General features: G+C 44.0%; 1 long non-coding RNA gene across 1 annotated transcript; it reads left to right on the forward strand.

Annotated features, from left to right (window-relative positions):
• Positions 1-347: 347 nt before the first annotated feature.
• On the forward strand, positions 348-5,584 carry LOC138924364 (uncharacterized). Its single transcript, XR_011439412.1, has 2 exons — positions 348-524; positions 3,074-5,584. It is a non-coding gene; the product is annotated as an uncharacterized lncRNA (long non-coding RNA).
• The last annotated feature ends 10,131 nt before the right edge of the window (positions 5,585-15,715 follow it).

A 15,715-nucleotide genomic window follows, 5' to 3' on the forward strand; every position in this document is an offset into this window, starting at 1 on the left:
CGAACTGTCGCTCAGTCCTCTAACTCTGCACACATTACTGTGTCTTGTCATATTAACAGGGTTATAAATATGGCTGGTAGGAGTTTGAAGTTCAGAACTGATGAGCATGATCAGCAAAGTACTGGAATAAACATGCTTATTATTGAAGCCCGGAGAGGGACGCAATGACATGCAGAGAGAGCCCACACGTGTCATTTTCGCCTTCCTTTCCTAATCTTATCTACCTCTAATTCATGCCACAGGAAAAATGGATGGGGAGCTGCTTGCTATTTTTGACGAGTTTTCTCTTTAAGAATTCTTCCCCTACCTACTGCTTCAATGAGAGTGACCCCAGTGTCCTCAGAGCCACTCACACCAGGCCAGGCCAGCTACAAAGACAAAACCAACACCCAGGGCCCAGGAGAGATGGAGTCTCCAGCCTTAACAGAAATAAGAAATTGGCACTCATCAAGTCAGCCAGCAGGCCTAGGAGGGCTCCACACACTCAGCCTCTCCCAGCATCTCAGTGACTGAAGGAGACATTGGTAAGTGAAAATTTGTAGATAAAAAGAATTATGGAAAACAATGCTTTCATATTTATTTGCATGACTACTTTAGAGGGTCTTTCTGAAATGGTCATCTCTGTCTGGCTCTAGTGTTTTAAAATGGATACATTTCCTAAGGTCAGGTGCCCGTTCTTATGTGGGAAATTTTAGCCAAACATTTTAAGATTATTTGCTACTCAAGACAAGATTGCATAAATATTCATAAAAGGCCTAACAATAATCACAGTGACAGCTAACTACCAAGGACCATTGAAAAATACCTGGTGGTATTCTGAGCTCCTTAGAGAAGCTGATTCATTTAACCCTCACAGGAGTATGTACATTATGCAGGTGAGGAAACTGAGGCAATGGAAGAGATTAACAACGTGCATGTAAGAGGCAGAGAAAGGATTCTAACCCCGGCAGCCTGACCCTGGAGCCCAGACACTTAGCCAGGATCCTGCTACTTCTTATGTTAACTTCCATCAAGATTCTATTATAAACAAGCTTAGTATATCAACAGAATCAAATAACGTGAGGGCCCTTCTAAAGTAACTCGTCCAACTGCCTCTCTCTCAAATGCCTAATAAATGGGCAAATAACAGCTATGTATAGATCCAGCAAGGTGTAGGGAGGCCTGTGAATTGTGGAATATGAGAACAGCCTAAAACTGTTTTTTAAAAACATTTTGCTTTAAAAAACGTCCTTAGACCAAATTCTGCCAGCTGGCTGCCAATATGGGAGCCCTGGTTCTAGTCCAAAATTTTACAGACAGTGAAACTGTAGCCCAGAGAGGCAAAGTGGTTTGCCCAAGATCACACACAAATAGCAAGAGAAGCAAGGCAAGAATTCAAGGCTCATGGTCCAGCACCTTTTGGCCTGTACCACACCAAAATCATCCTCCACTCTCTACTTCCCCATCCCCCGCCCTCCCCCACCCAGTTCCCATCTCTCCTGTGCACAAGCAATAAAGCTTTTATTCTATTTACAAAGTAAATAGAGCTGAGATACAGATTACTCTCAAGCATCGGAGCTTTTATCCAATATAAACAGAATCAGGATAACTTGTTCCCTCTCACTCCTCTCTTGGACTAACACGCAGGCTCGGCGCCAGCCCTGGCATAATTAGCAGAAGGCAAATAGAACTCAGGCATCCTGACCAAACTGGGGGGCACTGTACGCATCCCATACAAGCAGGGAGGTGTATGTAAAGTCTCTTCCTTCCTCCTCTACCCACCGCCCCTCCGGCGGAAATAAAGACAGGACTGCTACACACGAGGTACATCACGGAGGAAAGAGCTGTGGACCTGGAGTCAGTTGGGAGATGTGGGTTCTCTCATAGCCTTCCTGAGTCTCAGTTAACTTATTTGCAGTGATGTGAGGATTAAATGAGTTAATAGAAAATAAAGATTGAAATATGGTACATTATCTAGGTCCTTATTCTGTGCTTCTGAGAGTTCGCAATCTAATCAAAGAGAAACACACACACACACACACACAGACAAACACACACATTACAATCTCTTATATGCTCATATCTATGAAAAATTACACACATGGTTGGGAAGTTACATTTTTATAACATTAGAGCTGCCATTATTCAAAAGACTCTTTTTTTAGAACTAGCTCATCCCGGAGAATGATATTAGGAGCTCTAGGAAATTCAGTATAACTTTGACAGTAGCAAATCTTAATTTTCTGGGTGTGAATTGATTTGATTTTTGGTAACAGCCAAAAGTCTTTCAAAGTTCTGGAGAAAAAAGTCAGAAAACAAGCCAGAGACAGTAGTTCTGGGTATGGGGAGGCAGGGTGGTGTAGTAAGAAGGGCTCAAGATTCTTTGTCAGAAGATCTGCGTTGATTCTCTCCTCAGATGCTTACCAGTCCTGTGACTTTAGGCAAGTCCATGACCTCTTTCAGTCTCAGTTTTCTCATCTGTAAAATGGGAATGACAGCAATTCCTTCATAGGATTTTTATGGAGATCAAAAGATGATATATGTGAAAGTATTCTCTAGGTCATAAAGTCTAGATGGCAAAGAATACTAACATTGTAGAGCTCCCAAGGAGACAACTTTAAAGGGCCAAACTCATATCTATACAATTCATTCACTCACTCAGCCACTCAACAAATGTTCTTTGAGTACCTAGAAGTACCAAATTCTGTTAGATTCAGAGAATGCACGTACCCCTTTTCCTCTAAAAGCTTACGAAGGAACATGACTAGACACCTAACATTTCTTTTTCATTTATCTCATTACCTTATAGTTAGATCTGGCATAAACAAATGACGACTGCAGGGCAACTCTAGAAGCTCCCAAGTTTCTACAAAATGCTTTGAAATATAAAAGACGCTCCCAGAACGTGTGGCAAAAGAGAGCACGAACAAGTGGGTGGGCGAATGAGGACCACGGAGATGGTGGAATAAAGAGTGCAAGGGGAAAGTTTCAGGAAGGAAGAAAGGGCGTAACCGAGTTGAGAGTGTCCCCCACAGCTCGGGAGGAGCCCCCTTACCAAATGCCACTCACTTTCTTTTCTCTGTCCGTTCTCTAGTGCTGTAACCCAGATGGGAGTGGCCGTTTTCAAGAGGAGCACTGCACCATCTAGAGGAGTCGCCATTTTAAATTTCTCCTTTAGACCCTGTCTGATTTTATGTTAAAGATTTTTTTGCATCATGGACAGTGCATGTAGCACATATTTGCTGTAGCCTGGAGGAAGAGCAGGCAAGAGACTTGCATGACCTCAGTCATGTCAGTTTCCCCTTGGAGTCCATCTCCTCATCCATAAAGTAAAGGTCTTGAGCCAAGCGACCATCAAGGTCCATTTTGGCTCTAAGATTCTGTGATGCTCTGCTTATAGGATGGCAGCATGGTGACCTGAAGGAGTTAATTCATCTTGCAGAATATTTCAAACCTTGCATCAGCACAGGTGAGACACAGAATAGAAGGAGAATCACCCCCCACCCCCTTCCCAAGAAGACAAAGCTGCCCATCATTTGCCTTTAATCTGTTTTCTTAATTTTCTTCCTAAGGAAAGTCACAGTTCCAATCAGCCCTCTAATCAATGGCTGCACTACTCCTGCACAAATGAGCTAGATTTATTAAAGGAGTCCGCTCTTCGATGGAAATGGGCTCCCTGCTGGGGCTGCAAATACAGGCTAAGATTGACTGCTCCCAGAATAGGCAAAGATGTAAAGAAAATGAGAGGAGGCAAGTGATGGGGAAGAAGGCACCCAAGGCCTCTATACGACCACCCCACCACCATGACCATGAATGGATGGTCACTGGTGACAACCTGGGTGTTTGCATCTCATTCAGTCTGATCTTGGGCACAGTAACCAGTAGTGATTCATGAGTAAACATCGTCTGTCACTTCTCTAAATGCGCTAAGAAAAGAAGCTCACCGAAAAGAAGCTCACGGAGAACATAGTAAAGGAGAGGCTCTTCCTGTGCAGAACCTCACAGAAACCAAGAGCTTATAGGCTGTCAGAGTTGGAAAGAAACTTTGATGATGATGTACAGCCACGAACTGAGGGGATATTCTGTGAAGGGACCCCAATATTTCTGACTCATGGATGGCCAGAAGCAGAAGAAATTAATATTTCAAGACTGTAAGAAATTATTCATATTAGACAAAAATTAAATATTTGCATATCCATATTTGGGGGCTGAGAGCTCCTTGTTAATAGGAAGTGGACACTTTGTTATATACAGAAGAAGCCGATGGAGAAAATTGGGACCAAAAATACTTAATCTGTCCCACAAAATGTCAAGCTCTGCCTTCATTGTGGGTAAATTTGTATTTCTGGAAATTATGGTTATGTTTCTGGGGGGGGGGTGCTGATGGGGACACTGATTTCTTGTTAGTTTCCCCCTGAAACCTCAGAGAAATCTCAGTAGCCTGGATCTCAGTGTAGAATATGAACAAAGCCATTTGTGTGGTAGGCAGGTGTCTGGACCCCATAACATGATGGGAGATGAGACAGAGAGAGAGAGTGCCAAGATGAAAGTCCTGTGCTATAAATAATAGAAGCCAAATTGCTTAGTATACTCTTTTAAAAATTTCTATTCTCAGTTATAATTTCCTTCTGTTACCCTCAAACCTTAGTTTTGTTCAACATGTCAGCCTGAGAGAGAGCAATCTGGAAAAACAAACCAGTTACAAGATGGTGAGAAGAAACAACGTAGCAAAGATCCAGAGCAAAATAGACATGAAGATGATGAGGTTCAAGCAGGAAGGATTTGTGGAATGTGTAAACAGTCCTCAGACAAACCTCCCTTCCAAACCGTGGGACCCTGGAAGAAGGCTTGACTTTCTATGGTTAGATGGAAAAGGGGGTTGGAGCTGATTCTGAATAATAAAGGGAAGGATGGAGAACCTCTGAAGGCTGGAGAACTCAGGGTCATCTGGATTCTCTAAGGAACAAAATGCAGAGGAAGACATTAAGTGATGTGCCCAGGGTCACACAGCTAGTTAGTGACAGAGACAATTTCAGACAGAGACTTTGAGATTCTTAATCTTGAGTTCTAGACCCACATAGACCCACCACATCTCTCCCCTCCTTGCAAAGCCCAGCCAAGCTTTTAAGTGACTGGCGCTTACTACCCAGAGAGGGAGAGCGGGAGAAAGAGGGCAGAGAGGAGAGGGTCGGGTGGGAGGCGGAGGAGGGGATTCAATCAGTGTTCAAGAGAAGTATCCTTTCTAGACTTATTCTGGTTGCTCACTTTTTTTGAGCTGGTTCTGCTTTTTGAGACTTGCAGCCTGTTGAGAGTTAAAAGATGAGTTAATCCGCTTGTTTTTACAGATGAGAAAAGCTGCCCAGAGAGTGGAAGTGGCTTGCCTAAAATTATTAACAACTAAGAGTGAAAGTGTGTTTGGAAGCAGAGAACAAAAGCAGCAAAGACAAAGTGCGGAGGGAAAAGAAAGAAAAAGAATTATCCCAGTAAGGCTGCAGCTGGACTCCAGGGAGTAGGTTTGGGATTAACCCTTGGATGTCTTCCCTAACTATGCCAGCTCCCTTACTCTTCCCTTCCTTGGGTCTTGAAAATAACCATGCTGTCCTGATTTACCTCGTGTGAGTGTTGTTGTGGGAACTGGATTCCAGGGCGTGCCCCATACCACATGCTTTTCTTCTATCAAACACCTCACACAACTCGGAATACGCAGTTCATGCTCAATAAACATCTGCTTGTTGATTAATCTTTGAGAAAACCAGTAAACTTCTCATGGTGCAAAGTCTTAAATTATAGAGGGAAAAAATTTCAGGTGGGAAAATGAGACTCGGTTTTCCGTTCTGAAAAATGATGAGAGAGAGATTCGACGGCATCTTGCCATTCCTTCTTCTCTGAGATGTGTCAGTCTGTGAGCAAAATTTAACTATTGACAGACCACAGTTTGCACAGGACAGTCTTACGCGGTGAGGCTCTCTCCCTTTCTCTGCCATCCACTCCTCTGTCACCCCATACACAACCTTACAAAAGCCTTGCCATGTAGAGGGCTCAGATGTGACCAAAGCCTTGAAGGACTCCAGCAGTGACACGGGCAGAAATTTGCCCGGGACCTGGGAAGGGGGAGTGTTTTTTACAGCCTTTATATTTGCTTTGTTTCAATTGAAACTCTGAGTCTGAACGTGAGGAATGGCAGTTCTGAGTGCATTTGCAGTTGTACAGAGTTCCCTTTGCCTGCTGGGATGGGGAACAGTCAGAGTTTGGGCTAGAAGTGGGTGATAGTTGCCACCGGAAGACATTTCTCAGGCAGGTGAGTATGTGGAGGAATTGTCAGTTGCTCACTCTCCCCAACATCTCCTTCCCCAAATCTACCCGCCTATTTCCCTCTTTGTGTCTGTGTGTCATTAAAATTTTACCCATAATATAAAATGTCACCCCGAAGTCCAAAGGTAACTACAGGAGCTATCAAACTATGTGTGGAAAGCTTGAATTTTCAAGCTGTCTCCTCTCCTCACTGCAAAACATTTTGTGGAGTTGTAGGGAGGAGGCGGGGACCCACTCAGACACTCTTCGTCATCCACTGGGAGATGGTGACAAAAGATTGGAGAGGAGCAAGGACGTTCCTGCCTAAAATACCCATTACAAAGCTTTTTGCCTGGCATTATGCAGCCACTTAACCTTTCCACTTGAAAAGCAGATTCTAAATTTATTTTTTGTCAAGCCAGGTCACAGCTCCAAAGCCTTACCAAGAGAGGAGCCACATGCAGCATCCATCCTTTCATTCGGGCAAATTTAGGCAGAGCTGAAGACGGGTTTCTCTCTGTTCCCATCCTCTGACCTTCACTTCTGAAAGCCACTTGCTTTCAAGGTGAACAAGTCTTGTCTCGGAACCAATTAAATATACATACCACAGTGACTGGAGTGTGCTCGAAAGGATGTGCAAGGGGAGTACCAAGAAAGAGGAAACCTTTCAGAATGAATTATTGATCAAGATTTCTCTCATACACATAGATATGTCCAAGGGTCTGGCGTTCCCAGCCAGGGGGAGATTGCATCCTGTGCGGTCTTCGCAGGGTTAAGAAAGATAACCTCTTTGCTCTAAACTCTTTATTTGGTAGATGGGAAATGCATTTACATCTCTGTTTTTCCTTTTGTTTAGTTCTTCAGGAAAGCCTGAATCAGCAGAATTTAGAAAGCTAACACATCTGACAGGCTTAGAGAAATGATGTGTGCCACTCGAAAAAATTAATTGAAAAAAAAACACTTTTCACTTATATAGCAGTTTTCATCCCAGTCTCTAAACAGGTTATGAGTATTAACTAAATGTTGTCATGCATCCCTTGTCACTGTGGTTTCATTAACCCAAGTGGAAACCTCAGCTTTGATTACTGTTAGAGATGGAGAAACTGAGGCAGTCTGGAAGTGCAGTCACCGAGGATTTTAAGGGAACCGTCGTCTCTTTACAGACCACTCCAATCTCATTCATCTCATCTGAACTGCTATGGAAATGACAAACTATCTATGGTTCCCATGAATCTTGGCAGCCTCATGCCCACTGGTTGCCATCTTCTAACCCAGCTGATTGAGCTGTCTCCTTGCAGGTCAACTGAGTGGCCATTACCAGAGTATTAGTTGTCTGTGGCTATGTAACCAACTACCCCAAATTTATAAGCTTAAACAAGACACTTTTACCGTATCACCATTTCTGTGGGCCGGGAGTCTGAGTGTGACTCAGCTGGGTCCTGCATTTAGGATCCTACATGATTGTGGTCAAGGTGTTGGCCAGGGCTGTGTTCTCACCTGGAAGCTCGGTGGAGGAAGAATTTGCTTCCCTGCTCACATGGTTTGGGCAGCATTCTGTTCCTCACAGCTGAGGGCAGTGCTGGCTGTCAGCAGTAGTTCCTAACGGCCACTCAGAGCTCCTTGCTCATGGGCTTTCTCAACATAACCACTTACTCATCAAGTCAGTAAGGAGAGCATTTAGAGTCTGTTATCAAGACAGTCTTATAGTCTTATAGGTTGTAACATAACACAATCTCATTATGTGCTTTGTGATTACAAAAAGGGGCATCCCATCACTTTTGCTGTAGTCTATTGGTTAGAAGGAAGTTGCTGGTCTCACCCACACTCAAAGGGAGGGAGTTACACAAAGGTGAGAATATCAGGATGCAGCGATCACAATCACGGGGAAGGAGGAGGGAGGAGGAAAGCCTCGTGGAATCGTCTGCCACACCCAGGAATCTGGAAGTAGAAATGCCTTCACACTCTTAGGCTTTGTGGTAGTCTTTCAAGAAAAAAAGATAAGGAGTTGGTCAGATTATTTGATATTATCTGTCTTGCAGAAAACAGGAGAACGCAGCAAAACGCTGAACCCATACAAATATGGGTGTTTAATAAAGATCTCAGGGAAGCCCCAGTAATTTAGCTCATTAATTGAAATATACAGGATTAATATACTCAACTAGCAGCCACAGTACTAAAATGGCCCCCTTTAGAGCCCCGTTTTTAGTCAAAAAAAAAGGAAGGATAAACAAGAGAAACTGATTTCAGTGTAGTAAAGATTTATTGCATGCCTATCTTTTGCTCCCGCCATCCTAAAAGTTGGGCATGAGACACGGCATGCTTTCAGACTGGTGCTGTGTTTCTCAAAGTGTGGTCCTCAGCGGGATCAGAGCCACCTGAAGCGTATGTGATGAAAGCCTAGTTTCAGGGTGACCTCTCAGAACTACTGAGTCAACTCTGGGTGCAGAACCCAGTTGTCTGCATTTTAACAAGAACCCCAGGGACTGTCCTTCACATTAAAGTTTGAGGGTGGAGCAGCACTTGGAAAGGTTAATAAGCATATGACTCAACAGAGGTCTTGTTAGAAAGCAGGTTCCAATTCAGCAGGTCTGGAGTGATTCTAAGAAGCTCCCAGATGATGTCATGGTTGCTGGTCCTCTGAGCACACTTTGAATAGTGAGAGTAGAAGATAAGAAAGACTGAAAGAGCCAAACAGAAAAATTCTCCCCATACCCAAAGTAACTGTGAATTATGGGATTTTAAGTAATTTAAATATTTTAAATGAAAATCTCTGAAAACTTCAGAGCCAGATGGGAACTGCCTTTTTCTGTGCACATGGTATATTGTGAATTTGGGAGGAAAGTGATATTTAGGCTTGGGGGAGAAGGGCTTGGGTCAAGAGAGTGATGCCCAGCGTGAAATTGTGACGTTATTGGGTACACAATTAGAGAAATGAGAACACACAGAGGAGACAGCACGGGCTCAGGAGAGTATCTTGGTCAGAGGTAGCTGGAATAGCCTAGACAGAGTGATACCCTCCCTCTAGCAAGACCTAAGGGAGAGACAACACAGAGCGTGCCAGTATGGGATCTGCCAGAGGGAGGCAAAAAATAAAAAAGACAAAAAGGGGACAAGAGTTTTAATCGTTATAGATCAGAGTCAACCAGAACCTCTGACCAAATGCACAAAAGAGAATAGAGAGCAAATGAGACTTCCGAGAAGAAGCCAGAGGGTCGCCGGCACTTGGTAAGGGGGACGGCCACTGATTTAGTTTTCCACCAGAAGCTGACAGCAGTACATCTCAAAGGCAGAAGTTTGATTTGAGCTAGAGAGTGGGAGCAGGGAAATGCCTGGGAGGTCTAAGGTGGCTAATTCATGTTTTAAACCTGAGTTAAGCTAATTTAAGCCGGGGTGAAGTACCATTCTGGGAGGCTCGAGGCCGCATGATCTGGAGGAAAGACCAGAGAACTGGGAGTCAGAAGACCTGGCTTCTCCTTCTGGTTCTTTTATTCATTCATTACAAATTTATCAAGTGTCTACCAGATTCTAAGCCCTGCGCTAAGTTCTGGAAAACTTAAAATAATGAAAAGATAACACGGGCCAGCCTGGTGGAACAGCGGTTAAGTTTGCACATTCCGCTTCTGCAGCCCGGGGTTCGCTGGTTCAGATCCCATGCAGACATGGCACCGCTTGGCAAGCCATGCTGTGGCAGGCATCCCACATATAAAGTAGAGGAAGATGGGCACGGATGTTAGCTCAGGGCCAATCTTCCTCAGCAAAAAAGAGGAGGATTGGTGGTAGATGTTAGCTCAGGGCTAATCTTCCTCAAAATAAATAAATAAATAAATAACAAAAGTGATGTAATAACATTTTGAGTGATTTATTTGTGTTAAGTAACATTCTAAGTGGCTCATATTTATTGAGTACTTTAAATATTAGAACAATCTGTTGAGGTGGGGAGTACTGTTATGTCCATTTTTCAGATGTAGAAATGGAGGTAAAAAATAACAAGACAGGCTATTTCTGACAGAATGGAACTAATATTCTAACGGACATGCCTCCAATTAACAGAATAACTTTTGGTGACTTTCCTGTCTGTTTCCTCTTCTATAACCATGTCATAATAGCGAAAAATGTTGAGAGCTCGCTCTGAGTCAGACATATTATCTCTTTTAATCCTCACAATAACGTTGTGAGGTAATTACTATTATCGTTCCCATTTTGCAGATGAGGAAACTAAGATTCAGAGAAACTAACTAATTTTCCCAAGAGACCACATCCTATATTTTAAACCCAGGCAGTCTAACTTCAGACTAAAATATAACACAGCTGCAAATTAAGAGATTGGACTGAATCTCTGAGATCACATCTTTCTGGAAGGTTCTATTATGTTCCTATATGTTCCCTGAATCTCATGTAGTTTATGACCCAGATACTTTTGTATCTGAACCAGCTGTGTGCACTAACATACTACAAGGGGGAGGCTGAAGAAGGCCACAACCTAAGGGCAAGCTATGACAGGGAAAAAATCCTTTTGACGTCCATGGGCAATGGCAATGACGAGCAAATTCAAGCCCTCCTTCCTATGGTTGATGGTACGAGATAGGCTGTGCTCCCATGTGGCCTCAGACCCAGCACTGCTTGGGGATGCTTTTGCAAGTTCATTTGCAGACCTCAAGGCACAAGGAATAAAATTGACTCTGCAAGTGTAGGAATTTGTTTCAGCACAGATCCAGAATGCAACCTTTCCTGATGGAGTTGAACAGGAAAGGATTTAAATTGAGGTCCTGAACTGAAAGGAGTACACATTAATCATGCTCATTCCTGGCGTCAGAAACAAATTCATTTTTCCTGTAAGGAGAGTTATCAAGCAGGAAATCAAGTCTGCAGGTGAGGGAGGTGGTGAGGTGCCTGAGCGAGATGACAGAGGTGCCCGGCAGATACTAGACGAAGTGCATCTCCAGACTCTGTGGAACTTCACACACAGAAAGGGTCTCCATAGATCACGTGCACCCTTTTGGCTTACATAATGGATGACCCAAAATTTAATGGATGCTCCAAAATTTGAGAGCTTCAACTTGTCCAGTCAAAGTGATTCATAGATTCTTCCAACAGACATTTAGTGAGTGCCTAATAAGCTCCAGGCCTAAGGAATTTAGCAGTGAACCAAATAAAAATTGCCCCTGCCTTTTTCAAGCTTGTTTTTTGATGTGGGAAATAATCAAAGAGCCTGATGAGCAGTGATAAACCAAAGGCAAACATGACAATTTTAGATGATGATAAATGTTCTGAAGGGTGCACACAGGATGATCTCATAGAGAGAGGCTGGAGATGGGACTACCTTAGACACAGTGGTCAGAGAAGGCCTCTATTATGAGGAGACACTGGATCTGAGACCTGAAGGATGAAAACAAATCCACGTAATGGGCAGAGAGAAGAGAGTGCTAGCAAGAGGGAAGAGCAAGCACAAAGGCCTCTGAAGCAGGAGCCAGCTTGGCCCGTTCAAGGACCTGACAGGAGGCTGCCATGGCTCGTGAGTAATGGGGAGCACATGGGATGAGATGTGAAAGAGGAAGCCAGGGCCAGGCAGGATCATCTGGGACACGTGCACCACACTAAGGAGGTAGCTTTTATTCTAAGAGCAAGTAAAGCTTTTTAAGCAGAGGAGCAACTTGATTTGCTTTATGAAAAAGACACTGCTACAGTGTGCAGAATGAATTATAAGGGTTCCAGAATGGTGGCCGGGAGACCAGTTAGAAAACTATTGCCAGTCATCCAAGTGGGAGATGATGCTGACTTGGATTAAGGTGGGGGCAGGGGAGCTGGAAAAAAAGTGGATGGATTTAAGAGCTATTCTAGAGGTGGAACTGATAGGACTTGCTAATGGATTCGGTGTGGGGATGAGTAAAAGGGCATATTTGTGCCTTAGTATCACAATTTTTCTGTACTTGAAGCTCTTCTTCCTGAGTTCAGTTTGGTTTCACACAATAGAGATGTCCCCCTTGTGTGAAGCACAATTAACCAGTCTGGGTTTCTCCTGCTCTTCTCTCATCTTGATGACCATGTCCAAAAGCAGACCACAGGAGGGAGGAGAGAGAGCCAAGGGCCCGGATGACCCACCACCTGGACCTGCAGCCTCCTAGCATAATCAGCTCTGGGTTGGCTTTGCCAACAGAGTAGCACCTGGAGGAAGCCAACCAGGCAAAGTGTTGGGCACAGAACATTGCAAGATGGCCTTGCCCGCCATTTCAGATTTACCTCACCGCATCAATGAGGAATGAGCAATGAAATCAGGATGAGCACATGCTCTGTGTGTGTGTGTGTGTGTGTGTGTGTGTGTGTGTACGTGTTTAGGGAAGCTGGGGTTAAAGCTTGAAAGCGTGGAAAGCAGAAGCAGCCTTGCTGTTGCCTTTAGATAGAAAGGGTACTTCTTAGCTGCCTTAAATCAACAGGAAGAAAAAGAACTACATCTGAATTGTAGATGTTTCTGAACTTGTCAGAATTTGTCTTTGATTTGCAGCACAGCTCGGGGGGGGGGGGGGGTAAAAATTTGACCAAGACATTATTCCATAACTCAAGTTCACTCCTTCCCCAATACCACGAGTCCCCTCTCTGAGCAGGCCCCTCCAGGTGGACCCTGGCACGCTGAGGCCAGGTCGTGGGCCTGAGGGAATCGTGGCAATGCTGCCCTTTCGTGCCCTAGTAAAAGCCAATTATCTGCAGAGAGGGAGACATACGTCTTTAAACTGTTTTCTTTAGAATGAAATATAAACCCAGAGCTGGGCCTGAGTGGTTTGCCTTGAAAAATCAGAGAAAATGAAGTAGAATCTTAGGTGGGAGGAAAAGCAGGAAAAGCTGAAGAGAGATTGGAAGGGAGTGTTTTTGTTTGGCCTGTGATAAAAGGGAGAGAGCCAGCAAGAAGGAGTGGTGCTCCTCTGACCACTCAGAGGGGGGGCTCCATTCCTCCGAGCCCTTAATATCTGCATGTTTTGACAAGTTACTTAACCCCTTGGGCCTTCGTTGCTTTGTAAGTAAAAAGAAAAGGGGGAAATACGTAATAAGACCTTAATTGCCTGGAGACAGGGGGCTGGAGCAAATCATCTCTTGAAGTCATTTCAAGGTCTGAGGCCTACGATTCTATCCAGGAGGTGGTATCATGTAGTCGCCAAGAAGCCAGAGTGGAAATTGAGTTTATACCTCAGCTCTGCATGTCCTGGGTGAACAGCCTTGGACAAGTCACTTATCTTCTCTGTCCCTCAATTTCCTAATTTGTAAACTGCAGATCCTAAGAGGGGCTGTTGTAAGGATTGAATGAGTTCATACAAGTAAATTGCTTAGAACAGTGCCTGGCACATGATTATTGCTGCAGAAATATTAGATGTGTTTTCTCTGAAAACCAGCCTTCTGTACAAATCATCCTGTGATTTTTGGCTCCAAAAAATTCAACACAAGGATCCTTAGGCTACCAGAATGATCTGGAGTCATCCTGTCTATTCTCCTGCTTCCATGGAAACTTTGTCTAAACTATCCCAGAGAGATAGGAGTCTGTGCCACACAATGTAATTTGGGGAAGCACCCTGAGGTGTCTGGTTTCCATGGCTACTATCGCAGCTGGTGGGCTCAGATGTGACCAGGAAGTCCCCTCTAGGAAAACTTGTGGATACCACAGCCACTGTAAATGAGGCCAGCCAACCTCGAAAAATCAGGCATTTGGGCAAAAGATCACAGTGAGGGCTGTTTTCAAACATCAGAACGTGACCTAAAGAGCCAACTCAAGCTCTTGTCCCCTGATCAATGCTCCCGGGACTCGTGAAGCAGAATCATCTCTCCCCAAACTTGTTTTACTTGGTAAGGCCAAAGATTCATTAATTAACCATTAGTCTTATTAAAAAGAAGAGATACGACTTCAGAGAGCATTGAGGACCCACGGTTCTCAGAGCCAGGTGTGGAGGCTGTCAGGAGAGGAAGAAAGACAACAGCAACTTCGTGACCTGGCTTGGGAGCTAGAGAGTAACGGGAAGTCTTCTCTTCCTTAGTACAATTTTGAATGTTTCTCCAAAATATGAATAATAAATGGCATGTGGGTGAGTCCATTATCTAACAAACTCAGAGACCTTCAGGAGCAATTGCTATCTTATTCATTCCAGAAGAAAGAAGCCGCATTGCAAATGCCTTCCCTTATTTAATAAAGGTAAAACTGAGGTCCAGAGAAATCGAACTTATCCAAGATTGCAAAGCAGTAGAAAGACTTGAAATTGAACTCCACTATTCGACTTCCGGCTACTCAGGCAGACTCGTACCTGATATTTTAAGCAAGGGAAAAAAGATGTCTTCCCACAAAATCTTTTGGTTAACCCTCTTGCTTGACCCAAAGGAGCAAGAATGTTTTGGAAACAGAGAAGTTATCCCTTAGCAGTCTCAACTGCCTTTGGTCCTTGCTCCTAAAATTCAATACTGTTGCCAGAGTGATTTTTCTAAAACTTGAATCTTCTTATGTCACTCCCCTGGTTAAGTCCTTAAATGACTCCCCATTTACTTTAGGATAAAATACAAAGTCCTTGTAATAAGGCCATTCATTAATTGGCTCCTGCCTCCTTTGCCAGCGTCATTCTTGCTTGCCCCCCAACACACATGCACTACATTCCATCCCTCAGAAGCTCCCAATGGCCCCCCAGTAGCAATACTCTCTCTCTTTTCTGTTTTCTCCAAGGTGTAGAATATATTGCACATTGCCCATCCATCCCTTCCAACTTTCCATCTTCAATTCCTCCGTAGCCAGATATCGCCTCCTCCAGGATGCCTTCCCCCACCTTCAGGCTGAATGAGGTTCCCCCTCAGTGCTCTTGCAGGACACTGAGGAAACCCCTTAGCCAAGATGCTTCAGCACCTTTTGAGCTGTCCCCTTGCCAGCATGCCTGTGAGCTCCCCATAGGGCAGAGGCTACAAATACTCATGTCTTATCCGCAGACCCTGGTACAGTGCCTGGCACAGGGTACATGCCTAATAGATAGGTAACAAATGCCTTGCTCACCTAAAATTGGCCGCTTTCCTTTAGTAATTTTATATATAACTCTTTGCATGGCTATTTAATTACAACCTAGAAAAAAAACTGTGGAGCAGAATTGATGGTTAATTACTCTGAAAATGATAATCACCTGCTTTATCAAAGACATAGAGTAGCGTCAATAACCTAGATCAACAGATGATCCAGAAGTCATTTCTAGCTGGTTTAGGGTGCATGATGTTGTGGGACGGGTGTGTGTGTGTGTGTGTATGTGCGCGTGCGCATGCATGCACACGTGAAGAGGGAAGGGGCATGTGCAATTACGTGTGAAGTTTACTTTGATTTTGCTGATAGTTGATATGTGTCTGTTCCTTGAGAGCAAACTCACTAGTAAAGAGAGTGAAGGGGAGAACATGTCAAGAAGTTGAAAGAAATGAGTCTGGTATACAAATTGCCCAAAGA

The sequence above is a fragment of the Equus caballus genome, chromosome 5 (assembly GCF_041296265.1).
Source record: "Equus caballus isolate H_3958 breed thoroughbred chromosome 5, TB-T2T, whole genome shotgun sequence".
Taxonomy (NCBI): domain Eukaryota; kingdom Metazoa; phylum Chordata; class Mammalia; order Perissodactyla; family Equidae; genus Equus; species Equus caballus.